At 37.6% G+C, this 13,123-nt stretch overlaps 1 protein-coding gene across 2 annotated transcripts in view; it reads left to right on the top strand.

Annotated features, from left to right (window-relative positions):
* The window catches only part of brinp1 (bone morphogenetic protein/retinoic acid inducible neural-specific 1), a 184,781-nt gene that overhangs the window by 12,454 nt on the left and 159,204 nt on the right, over nt 1–13,123 (top strand). The gene's annotated exons all lie outside the window — the stretch shown is intronic.

Below are 13,123 nucleotides of genomic sequence, written 5' to 3' on the forward strand. Positions count from 1 at the left end.
GTAGACTACTAATGCGTGGATGATGAGTACGGTAGACTACTAATGCGTGGGTGATGAGTACGGTAGACTACTAATGCGTGGATGATGAGTATGGTAGACTACTAATGCGTGGGTGATGAGTACGGTAGACTACTAATGCTTGGATGATGAGTACGGTAGACTACTAATGCGTGGGTGATGAGTACGGTAGACTACTAATGCGTGGGTGATGAGTACGGTAGACTACTAATGCTTGGATGATGAGTACGGTAGACTACTAATGCGTGGGTGATGAGTACGGTAGACTACTAATGCGTGGATGATGAGTATGGTAGACTACTAATGCTTGGATGATGAGTACGGTAGACTACTAATGCGTGGGTGATGAGTACGGTAGACTACTAATGCGTGGATGATGAGTACGGTAGACTACTAATGCGTGGGTGATGAGTACGGTAGACTACTAATGCTTGGATGATGAGTACGGTAGACTACTAATGCGTGGGTGATGAGTACGGTAGACTACTAATGCGTGGGTGATGAGTACGGTAGACTACTAATGCTTGGATGATGAGTACGGTAGACTACTAATGCGTGGGTGATGAGTACGGTAGACTACTAATGCGTGGGTGATGAGTACGGTAGACTACTAATGCGTGGGTGATGAGTACGGTAGACTACTAATGCGTGGGTGATGAGTACGGTAGACTACTAATGCTTGGATGATGAGTACGGTAGACTACTAATGCGTGGGTGATGAGTACGGTAGACTACTAATGCGTGGGTGATGAGTACGGTAGACTACTAATGCTTGGATGATGAGTACGGTAGACTACTAATGCGTGGGTGATGAGTACGGTAGACTACTAATGCGTGGGTGATGAGTACGGTAGACTACTAATGCGTGGATGATGAGTACGGTAGACTACTAATGCGTGGATGATGAGTACGGTAGACTACTAATGCTTGGATGATGAGTACGGTAGACTACTAATGCGTGGATGATGAGTACGGTAGACTACTAATGCGTGGGTGATGAGTACGGTAGACTACTAATGCGTGGATGATGAGTACGGTAGACTACTAATGCGTGGGTGATGAGTACGGTAGACTACTAATGCGTGGATGATGAGTACGGTAGACTACTAATGCGTGGGTGATGAGTACGGTAGACTACTAATGCGTGGATGATGAGTACGGTAGACTACTAATGCTTGGATGATGAGTACGGTAGACTACTAATGCGTGGGTGATGAGTACGGTAGACTACTAATGCGTGGGTGATGAGTACGGTCGACTACTAATGAGTGGATGATGAGTACGGTAGACTACTAATGCGTGGATGATGAGTACGGTAGACTACTAATGCGTGGGTGATGAGTACGGTAGACTACTAATGCTTGGATGATGAGTACGGTAGACTACTAATGCGTGGGTGATGAGTACGGTAGACTACTAATGCGTGGATGATGAGTACGGTAGACTACTAATGCGTGGGTGATGAGTACGGTAGACTACTAATGCGTGGATGATGAGTACGGTAGACTACTAATGCTTGGATGATGAGTACGGTAGACTACTAATGCGTGGGTGATGAGTACGGTAGACTACTAATGCGTGGGTGATGAGTACGGTCGACTACTAATGAGTGGATGATGAGTACGGTAGACTACTAATGCGTGGATGATGAGTACGGTAGACTACTAATGCTTGGATGATGAGTACGGTAGACTACTAATGCGTGGGTGATGAGTACGGTAGACTACTAATGCGTGGATGATGAGTATGGTAGACTACTAATGCGTGGGTGATGAGTACGGTAGACTACTAATGCGTGGGTGATGAGTACGGTAGACTACTAATGAGTGGATGATGAATATGGTAGAAAGATGCCTAAATTCTGCAGGTGGAGCTGGGGAGGTGGAGGGATGCGAGGTGAGCGGCTGCTTATATGCTCCGGCAGTTAATTGAAAGATTAGATGGGTTCACTCCTCCCCAAATTACATTGTGAACTTCACTTAATTTCTAAACAGCCTCGATAAACAAAACAAACAAACAACATCATAAAACATTTCCAGATTCACGTTCATCTGGATGAAACAGAACTTGCTTTTAGCGACACTCACTGAACATTTAACATTGAATGTGTCGCGGAAAGTGCAAGACGCAACATAATATCATACAGCAGAAAGGGAAACAAATGTTTCATACCGTTTCAAGGCAAAATAACGCAGTTATAAATAATAATATTAATGAATCAGAAAATGTTTAACCATTTTTAAGATATCTTTTCTGGTCTGGCATGTTTTAGTCCAGACTAAAGTGTATAAATGTAGACAATATTTTTTTTTGGTGGGGGTTAACATGTTTAAAATGGCTGTTTGAAAACATGTAAACATGCTTTGACTTCCATTCTTCTGCATGACAATCGGAGATTGTAACATCTGCTAACATTGATTAGTTATGTTTCTGTACAAATTAATCTAAAAATCCCCACATCCTATAATAGTTTCTCATGAGATTAGGTTGTAAAGTCGGCCAATGCTTTGTGAACAGGGTAACTGTGGTATTTCTGCTTTTCCATAAGCGCCAGTTGCTGTCCGTTTTCATGCGTCACTTGCAGTGTTGAAAATGTTAAACAGCTGAATGGACTAAGCTTAGAATAAGCTAATTTGCATTCTAAAATTCTAAACAATTTGCATAATAAGGTACCTGGAATGATTCATGGTATTGCATAGCCCACGAAAAAAAAAAACATGTTCATTACCACAATATACCATAATACAGAATATCAGGTCATGTCAAATCAAATGACTAATGCTTAATGTCATTTTTGAGAATCCGAAGTATACGATTCACTGAATGGAAAACATTCTCCCTAATATCTTATTTTATGTTTCCAAAATTGTTTGAATGTTTGTAATGTGCACATTCATAGGTGATCTATTCCTCAACATTCCTGCAAGAAACATCTTAAAAATAATGAAAGGTCGTGGAAACGGTCAGATGGGAGAATCTCCTTGTGTAATATAATATATTGCATTGTCCTCAGGCTAGTTAATATTCTCTTTCGATGAGCTCTCGAAATCACGCCATTGCAGTTCTGCGGCTTTTAACCCGTTCACAGACGAGCTTCAAAGCAGAGGAGGCCGAAGCTTCAGAGAATGCTGTTAGTCTGTTTTTCTAAACTAAAGTGCAATATCAGCTCGGAAAGAGAGAACAGAGGCAGCGAGGAAAGTAAAAAGCCTTGGATTTGATCCGCCGGGACCGAGTCGGTGACGTGAGCGTGTGCTTGATTTCCCCATAATTACCCAGAGTATTTTTGCCCTCTGTTTCTGCCCCTGCCTTCGTCGAAGAGAGCAGCTATTCTTTAATCTTGTCACTTCTCCAGACTATGGAAGTGGGCTCTGGAAGTACCTATTAGAGGAAGGAAATTGCACTGGGCTCTCCCTTTGGCCCTTCCGGATGGTTTGAGAAATGAAGAAAGAAGGGGTCATGGGAGAGAAGGAGTGCTGGACTAAAAGCGTGGAGAGACTCTGATGGGGCAGAACGCCTCGAGAGACGATGCACACCGGGATCGGGCCGATGTGGATTTGGAGGAGAGTAGAGGAAATATAATGAAAGGAAGAAGTGCAGAAAAAGACGTGCACAGAAAAAAACAAAAACTTTTCTTTATGCTTTTTTGCTTTCAATTTAAACATCCTGAAACCTTTTACTTTAGAAATGTGTCAGATAATAAGACTTGATGCTAGTATATATATATATATATATATATATATATATATATATATATATATATATATATATATACTCACCTAAAGGATTATTAGGAACACCTGTTCAATTTCTCATTAATGCAATAATCAACCAATCACATGGCAGTTGCTTCAATGCATTTAGGGGTGTGGTCCTGGTCAAGACAATCTCCTGAACTCCAAACTGAATGTCAGAATGGGAAAGAAAGGTGATTTAAGCAATTTTGAGCGTGACATGGTTGTTGGTGCCAGACGGGCCGGTCTGAGTATTTCACAATCTGCTCAGTTACTGGGATTTTCACGCACAACCATTTCTAGGGTTTACAAAGAATGGTGTGAAAAGGGAAACACATCCAGTATGCGGCAGTCCTGTGGGCGGAAATGCCTTGTTGATGCTAGAGGTCAGAGGAGAATGGGCCGACTGATTCAAGCTGATAGAAGAGCAACTTTGACTGAAATAACCACTCGTTACAACCGAGGTATGCAGCAAAGCATTTGTGAAGCCACAACACGCACAACCTTGAGGCGGATGGGCTACAACAGCAGAAGACCCCACCGGGAACCACTCATCTCCACTACAAATAGGAAAAAGAGGCTACAATTTGCACGAGCTCACCAAAATTGGACAGTTGAAGACTGGAAAAATGTTGCCTGGTCTGATGAGTCTCGATTTCTGTTGAGACATTCAGATGGTAGAGTCAGAATTTGGCGTAAACAGAATGAGAACATGGATCCATCATGCCTTGTTACCACTGTGCAGGCTGGTGGTGGTGGTGTAATGGTGTGGGGGATGTTTTCTTGGCACACTTTAGGCCCCCTGCCAATTGGGCATCGTTTAAATGCCACGGCCTACCTGAGCATTGTTTCTGACCATGTCCATCCCTTTATGACCACCATGTACCCATCCTCTGATGGCTACTTCCAGCAGGATAATGCACCATGTCACAAAGCTCGAATCATTTCAAATTGGTTTCTTGAACATGACAATGAGTTCACTGTACTAAAATGGCCCCCACAGTCACCAGATCTCAACCCAATAGAGCATCTTTGGGATGTGGTGGAACGGGAGCTTCGTGCCCTGGATGTGCATCCCACAAATCTCCATCAACTGCAAGATGCTATCCTATCAATATGGGCCAACATTTCTAAAGAATGCTTTCAGCACCTTGTTGAACCAATGCCACGTAGAATTAAGGCAGTTCTGAAGGCGAAAGGGGGTCAAACACAGTATTAGTATGGTGTTCCTAATAATCCTTTAGGTGAGTGTATATATATATATATATATATATATATATATATATATATATATATATACAGTATATATATATATATATATATATATATATATATATATATATATATATATATATATATATATATTGAGTTAAGCTGATTTTTCTTTCCTGACAATTTGTGTTTTCTTGTTTTATGCATTTCATGAGATCATGCTTAAAATAAGAGAGAAACAAATCTTATGTACTTCTAAAGTAAATGTATCTTAGATTTACTGGAACATATGGGCAAATACAGGATAATATTATGCCTTAAACAACAAGAACATGGTTTTCGGACATCTCCATCTGTGTGAGAACTTTTGGTCCCCGTATCTGAGAATCTGTAATAATGCACTCCTCTTTTACTTAATAACACAACATGGTTTGTTTAAAGACTTGATGCACTAGTGGAATTTTAATTTAGGATACAGTGTGAGGGATTATTTATGAGATAATATGGAATTTATGGAATCTCACTTGACACTTTATAAATGTTGTTAAGGCTGAAGTGTCAGCTATAGTGAGCCAACCGCAGGTTTATAGAGACACCATACAAGCTTTATTATGCTCGTCTTATAGATAAGATCAAACTTTCTACTTCAAAATGGCTTGTGTTTGTAATTATTTATGAAATTTACCTGCAATTTCTGAGTGAAAATTATTATTTTTTAAATCCTACACCATTTGTCAGTGTGTGAGTTATGGTATTATTTAATGCACTGAAGTGAATTTATGCAGGATAAAAAAAAAAAAAAAACATTAATGGGCCTAAAATGGGCTTCAGCTTCTTTAGGCAAAAGATAATTCTTGCTTTGATTTTAAAGAGAAATCATATTTCTTTGTGAGATTCGTGACTTGAGTCTCACAGTTAATACTGAGTTATGAAGTCATTACAACGTTTTAATTCCATTTCAAATGTTAAAATGGGGCAATGAACTTGCTTTGGGGTTAGACGTGTGATTCAGTGTGTTTGACGTGTGAGAGTGTTTCGGGCCGAGAGAATTGGGCTGTTGACACTTCACATGATCTGACAGTCAAGACAGGCATGTGTGACAAGTATGAGCCTGCTGATTCAGTTACACACACACTTACATTTACGCATTTTATCCAAAGCAACTTACATTGCATTTCAAGGTACACATTTACATTCTTATCAGTTCTTGCTTTCCGTGGGAATCGAACCCATGACCTTGGCGTATCAAGCGCCAACGGCCCAACACTCTACTGTTTGAGCTACAGGAAAGCTCACACACACACACATGCATGCGCACACACACATCTGTGCTGCAGGCAAATCATAAACGATCACATCACTGCAGTGTGTTTGTGCCGGTAATGATTCGGTGAACTCGGCGGAGAGTATCGCTGACTTCACTGCGGTCGACAGCAAGCAGAACAGATTTACCTGAGTGAACAACAAACCTGGAGTTGTCAACAGTTTGTGCACAAGAACGCTTAATACTTTATTAAGGTTTCACTTTATTTCAATAGTCAAGTCTACTAACTATAAATAACATTGCACCTCCGTGTAAACTAACTCTCATTAGAGCATTACTGTTAGATTAGGGTTCGGGTTTGTAGAATACATTTGACATGTAGTTGTAAAGTTACTTATAGTCAGTAGAATGTCTGTTAAGGAGCAGCAAAAGAAAGAGTTAAGAGATATTACAGTTTTTTTAATTTTTTTTTTTCAATTCACACAATTTTGCAAACTAGGCTTGTTTTATCAAAATACTTATAAAACCAGAATACTTAATACCACACATGCAAAATATCTAATATATCCTGCAAAATGAAGCACTGCAACCAAAACTACATATAGCATTATTAAAATCAAACTTTTGCACGAAATGGCACACACTTGTTGCCTTTGGCTTGCTCAGTTGGGGATATTTGGGAATATTTAATTTAATTAGCCTAATCAATCAACGATACTATTGATCAGCATTACCAAACGTGGACGTTCCACTAGAAACAAACATTGATGTATTGTTTTAATTTAATACTGTGAAGCTGCTTTGATACAACCTATGTTGTGAAAAGCTCTATATAAATAAACTTGACTTGACTTGACTTGACACTTCATTCATATTATCAGATTTCTTGTCTAAGCAACTACACACTGTTGGGCGTAATGAAGAGCACTCTCATCTTTAGTATGATTTGCCATAATACTAAAATAGTTCAAATTGTAGAAAATTCTTCAGATTGTTCACATGCACAGAAATATTTGCAGACACACACACACACACATGCTGTTCAAACATTTTTTATTTTTCACCAAACAAGTCAGTGCAACATATGCACAGCAGAAATATTAATAATATATTATAATATATTTACACTGGACTGAACAAAAATATGCTCACAAAAAACAGTAAACTGAAAAAGATTGAAGTGTTAACAGTGAAGCATTGAGGTCAGGTGACACATGTGTCGGCCAATCAGATCATGAAGTGTCATTTTGAATGACAGTGTTTTGAAATGGCAATCATGTGACTTTATGTCAGATTGTTGAGTCTTATGCAGAGAACCGTGTTCAGTGTGTTTAAAAAGTGCCATTTTGAATTTCTCAAGTCTCCAAAAGTCTAAACTCATTTTCCGCTTTACACACATTTTGCAGAGGTTCTGCTCTCTGTGTGTCAGTTTCAATAATTGTGCTGTGCATGTCATTTTAGTGTGTTAGCAATTGGAAAAAACTGTAAGCAGACAGTCTACTAATACTATAATGTCTGATAGTTGACATGCTATACTTACAGTAAAGTGTTCTGTCAAAATAAACTGCTACTGTAAATTCAACTAGTTGTAAGCCTGAAAATGCAAGTGTTGTGCAAATCTTTTAACACATTAGTTATGAGCCTTTAGTGTAAACGCTTTAACGCTGAGACACTCAACATTTCGTCAGAAACTCATTACCGCCTCTGGCCTCAAATTGGATAATCTGTGCGTTCATGTTTTCTAAATAGTAATATTTTAAGCGTATGGCTTTCAGTTTCACCCCAGAAATATGTTAATTCAAATAAAGCGGTTGGATCACAACCCATGGGGTTTCGGGGTCAGCGTATGATCATTTATTACAGCTAATAAACACTGATGGAGCAAATGCGGCTCTCGTTGCATTTGCATTGGGTTTACAGGATCACTCTCCTGTGGACATTAAATCATTTAGAGTTTTTCTCCTTTCAGTATCTATAAAACATCATGGATAAACCACCAGATGTGTCCTGAGATGAGCGGCATCTGATATCTCTCTGTGACGAGTGATTGCACGGCTCTTTAAATTAGTGTGTGTGTGTGTGTGTGTGTGTGTGTGTGTGCGTGTGTTTGATTCTCTCTCCAGGGCTTTATGAAGATGATTACGCTCCGGGGAGTGTGTGAGATTCAGGGGTCACATGCATCTATTTTAGGCTGTAATGGAGCGAAACTTTAAAGTATGTAAATGCGAGCAGATTTGCTTTGAATCTGTGTATTATAAATCAATGCTAAACTGCAATCATCGCAGCTCTCGGCTGTGGCAAAGGTAGACGGTGAGGGAAGGTTTGATATAATGCTATTGAACTATGATTGAATTTTCAGCAGCCATTACTTCAGTCTCGAATCGTTCTAATATGAGGATTCGCCGCTCAAGAAACATTTATGATTATTATCAGTGTTGAAAACAGTTGTGCTGCTTCATATTTTTGTGGAAACTGATCAATTTTATTTTTCAGGATTCTTATATTCAAAAGAAAGTTCAAAAGAATTCCTATATTCAAAAGAACGGAAACTTTATTATAATAACATTATAAATGTCTTTCCTGTCACTTTTGTCCTTGCTGAATAAAAGTATTAATTTAATTCATTAGTTCAATTAAAAAAAATCCTACTGTCCCCAAACCTTTGAATACTGTATATGTATTTCTTGAATATATTATACAATATATACATATTGATTATATTTAACAATATATTGCATTTATATCTAATTAAAAACAACAGTTTTACCATGCATTGTATAGCATGCATTTACTGTACACTATATTCATTCAATCCTATTTTCCATTTTATTTAACTTTTGAATTCCTTTCAGGCAAAATTAATATTTGCCTACAAAGCTGGTTTCAAGAACTTGAGCAAAAGCCTTTAGATTAAATGATTTTAAGATCGTGACAAACACAAATTAAACTCTAGGGGGCGCAAGCTGATCAGTCCTTTACATGCAGTCTGCAAGCCATCACATCGTTACCACATGGCACAATCTGATTGGCCTCTGCTGATCCTGCAGCCAATGAGATCGCTTGCTCAACCTTTAAATAGTCTGGTCAGTGTTTGCTGTGAACCCTTTCCCCTCCCCAGCTCCGCCTGTCCAGATCTGCTGCGGGACTGATGCATGTCTCTTTATGCTCATGTCTTACATGCTCATTATTAGCAGTAGCAAGTACATGCACTGGAAAAAAAAAATGTCTGCCTTACAATTTTAAGTACAATCAACTTGGAAATCAAGTCATTTCAACTTAAATTACATTAAACTGATTTAAAAAAAATTAGTTGAATCTTATTTTGATGAGTTAAAGCAAAATATGTTGTCATAACTTTGAACATTGATCTTATTATTATTATTATTATAATTTTTTACAGTTGCTATCTATACTAGTCCACCAAGACCATATACATTAACACCGCCATATTTAATACCATGTATTGAACATGTTACAAAAGATCCTACTAAACAAAACTTAAACAATAAAATAAATAGAAAACGTAAATCCAGTAAAGAGTTGCCTGATAGTCTATCTGATTTCTGCGCCAGAGAACAGATATTAATACAGCTCTTTCTTGTATTTGACTCGAGCCGGTTGTAGCTCACATACTGTATACATTACATACGCCCTTATGACACCTGATATGGAAGATTCGGCTCAGATGTGTTTACGTTCTGAGCAATCTGTGTGTGTGTGTGTGTGTGTGTGTGTGTGATCTAGTAGAGTAACTCTTCAGTGGAGCATGACACGCTAAATCTACTTCTTCTGCTCACTCAACCTTTATCACTTTGCTATTGACCTTGTCAAATCTGAGAGGACTTCTATTGCTGGTTTGTGTTTACGTCTGCCATGAAGCCAAGCGATCTTCATAATCATATTTGTCTATGAAATGATTATGATTACCATGGGAGCCCTTGACACCAGAGTAATGTGATATCGGAAGTGCTTCCAAGAGTGAAAAAAGAAATGCAGGAATTACTGTAAGGACTTTAATTATAATGACCCTGACCAACAACATAATCAATAGTAGATAAATCCGAATTTGGTTTTTCTGAATAGAGTTTAAAGGAAAGTTTCCTGGACTCTCAAATCAGCTGAAAATGATCTTGCAATGTTCCAGGTTCAAGTTCAGCTCCATTGAGATCATTTTGATTATCAGAGTAAATTATTCAGAAGAAAAGGAAAGTCTATATCTGCCAGTGTTTAAAAGCAGAAATGTGAAGCTTGTCTTGCTGCTAAACCCATCCACTATTTGAGTTGTAAAGCTTCTAAATGCTTCTAAAGTTCTAGTTGTGTGAATTTGTGATTATGCATTATCGATGCAATTCCTATGCGCACATTTTTTCGTTATGTAAACAATCCTTTTATGCTTTCCTGATTTGTCCTGCGAAAATTACGTGGTCGTGTCATTAAAGTCGACAGACAATTACGATATATCAGTTTATATAAAGTTACACCCTGCAGAGCTCATTCCATACATTAAAATATTTTAAAATTAAACAGATAATTATTATATTATAATTATACTTGTATTCATATTCTGATTGAATTATGTTTTTTGTCCAGTGGTGCGACTGTCCAGGGATCATTCCTTACATTTTAAGTATACAAAATAAAATAAAAAAGAAGTACACATTTATTAAATGCTATTAATTAAATGTTTTCTTTAGGAAATTAAGTCTTCACTTTAAAACAAAAACATATATATATTTTCATGATTTGTTATCACATTTTTTTTTCTTTTGTCGAATCAACATTTACTGATGTTATTCAGATAACATCATATTTTGAGATTCTGTTGATTAAACAATTATTTTTCTTTGTATTAACTCAACTATTTAGTTTCAATGAACTGGCAACCATCACGAGCATTAAGTTAAACCAACAATATATTTTTTCACAGTGATTTAAATCTTTTTATTTTTATTTTTTATTAAAGTAGATCATTTATTAAATAATGTATCCTAATCACAGCATAGTCGGATCAGAAAGGCATGACTTTGTTTTAATATTTTTTAAAAATTATGCTATTTTTAAGCACTGTTACATATAGCTAAAAAGTAATTAATGACAGTTCCGTTTGAATGTTAAAAAATAATTATAATTACTGTGCATTGCATTTATTACTCGAAAGACTACACTGAATATTTATACTGTGATATCGTTTAAAAAGAACCAGTGAAATGAAGTTGTAAGAAAAAGCATCTATTAATCTACACTTTACCTTAATAAATATATAAAGAAACAAGAAAGTGTCGCACTCGATCCATCAAGATGCCAGCAACACATTACATCCAGCAGGAGATAACAGATTAAGGATGACTGTGGTCCTCAAAATGAGGAATTAATGCTCATAACTCCGGCATATGCTTTTTTTTGTCACTTTCACGCACATATGCAGATTTCGACTTAAATTAAATCAAACCACTGGCTTCCTTCATGTATATTCATGAGATCTGTAAGTGTGTGTTTCAGCTAAAGGTGTGGGTCTGAGTTTGCCATCTGTCTCGCGTCCCAGAGGAGCTCTGATTTATGGAGCGCGCCGTTCCCTTCGTTCCCCTCAATCCCACGAAATCATGCTTAAATAAGAACAATACAAAAAAGCTTGTGTGTTAAAGGTCCGGTTTGAGTCTCCGGAAGCGTGAGGGATTGAGCCACACACGTCTGAGCTCGGCCGGGAAGCGAAATGAAGGAAAAACAGTGTGAAGTGTGAAAATTAGGTCACAAGAAGTCTGAGAAAAACATGGTCTGAAAATGAAGCAGCAGCCGGATCGAAACTCAAACATTACATCTACAGTCAAACCAACATTTATTCAGACACTGCCGACGTTGTCTTTGCTGCTATATATTTATGTTAGTAAGTATAATAAGTTAATAAGTATAGGCCTTCCACAACTCTCTCCCCATGTGTCAGATATATCACCAATGAGGCTTATCATATGTCACAACATTTTCCACATTATCACAGTTTATTTGCTATAGTTTAGAAAATGGTAATAAAATATGAGCAGAACTCAGTTGATATTTGACTGGTTTTGTCCGTCCTTCTGTTAGACTGTCTCACACATGAATTATGTTGAATATCTGTCAGCTGTTAAATTTAACTACACAATTAGATAATACCAGTTTAGCTCAACCAATCACCAAGCAAGAACATGATCAGCTCAAAGTGTCCCAATCATTTTTGGTCCCAAAATATCACTGGTAGTCACTGTATGAAGAATATTTGGGTATAATATGTCACAGTTTACTTTATTTCGCTCTCCTCACTTCATAATAGTCTAGTAGCCAGCCCATAGAGCCCCATTGTGAACCCGGAAATGTTGAGAACACCAAAGTTTTATTGCAGAAATGTTAAAGGACAATTCCGGTATTTAACACTTTGAGTCTATTTTATAGTTTGTTTTGGATGAACAAGAGTGGTGGACAAAGAAATTTTGTCAATGGTTCCTGTCGCGACTTTTTGACTATTTTAGAATTGCCCATGACCGCATTTGAATGGGAGTCAATGGCCATGCACAAACATGTCCTTAAAACAACCCTTAACGTTCGTTTTCAAAACTGTGCAACTCACCGAGTGGTTAGTGGTGTTCGTTGATGTTCCAAAACAAGTAGCGTAGCGAAATACAGTTTCTGTCATGTTTTATTTGGCATTTTGTAAAATCCATTGATTTCCATTGGAGGACTAATTGCTCGTTGATATTACTGCGCTAACGGAAAAGGAAAGGATGCTGTTTACATTTGATTGTAGTCTTTTAGGTCTTTTCGCTCGGTTTCCTGTCTCTCAGAAGCTATGCTCGCCTCAACGCTGAAATCCTACGAATTCCTGATAAGAATTAAACTAGTAAAAACTATAATAATTCTTAAAAAAAAA

The sequence above is a fragment of the Squalius cephalus genome (assembly GCF_949319135.1).
Source record: "Squalius cephalus genome assembly, chromosome: 5".
Taxonomy (NCBI): Eukaryota; Metazoa; Chordata; class Actinopteri; order Cypriniformes; family Leuciscidae; genus Squalius; species Squalius cephalus.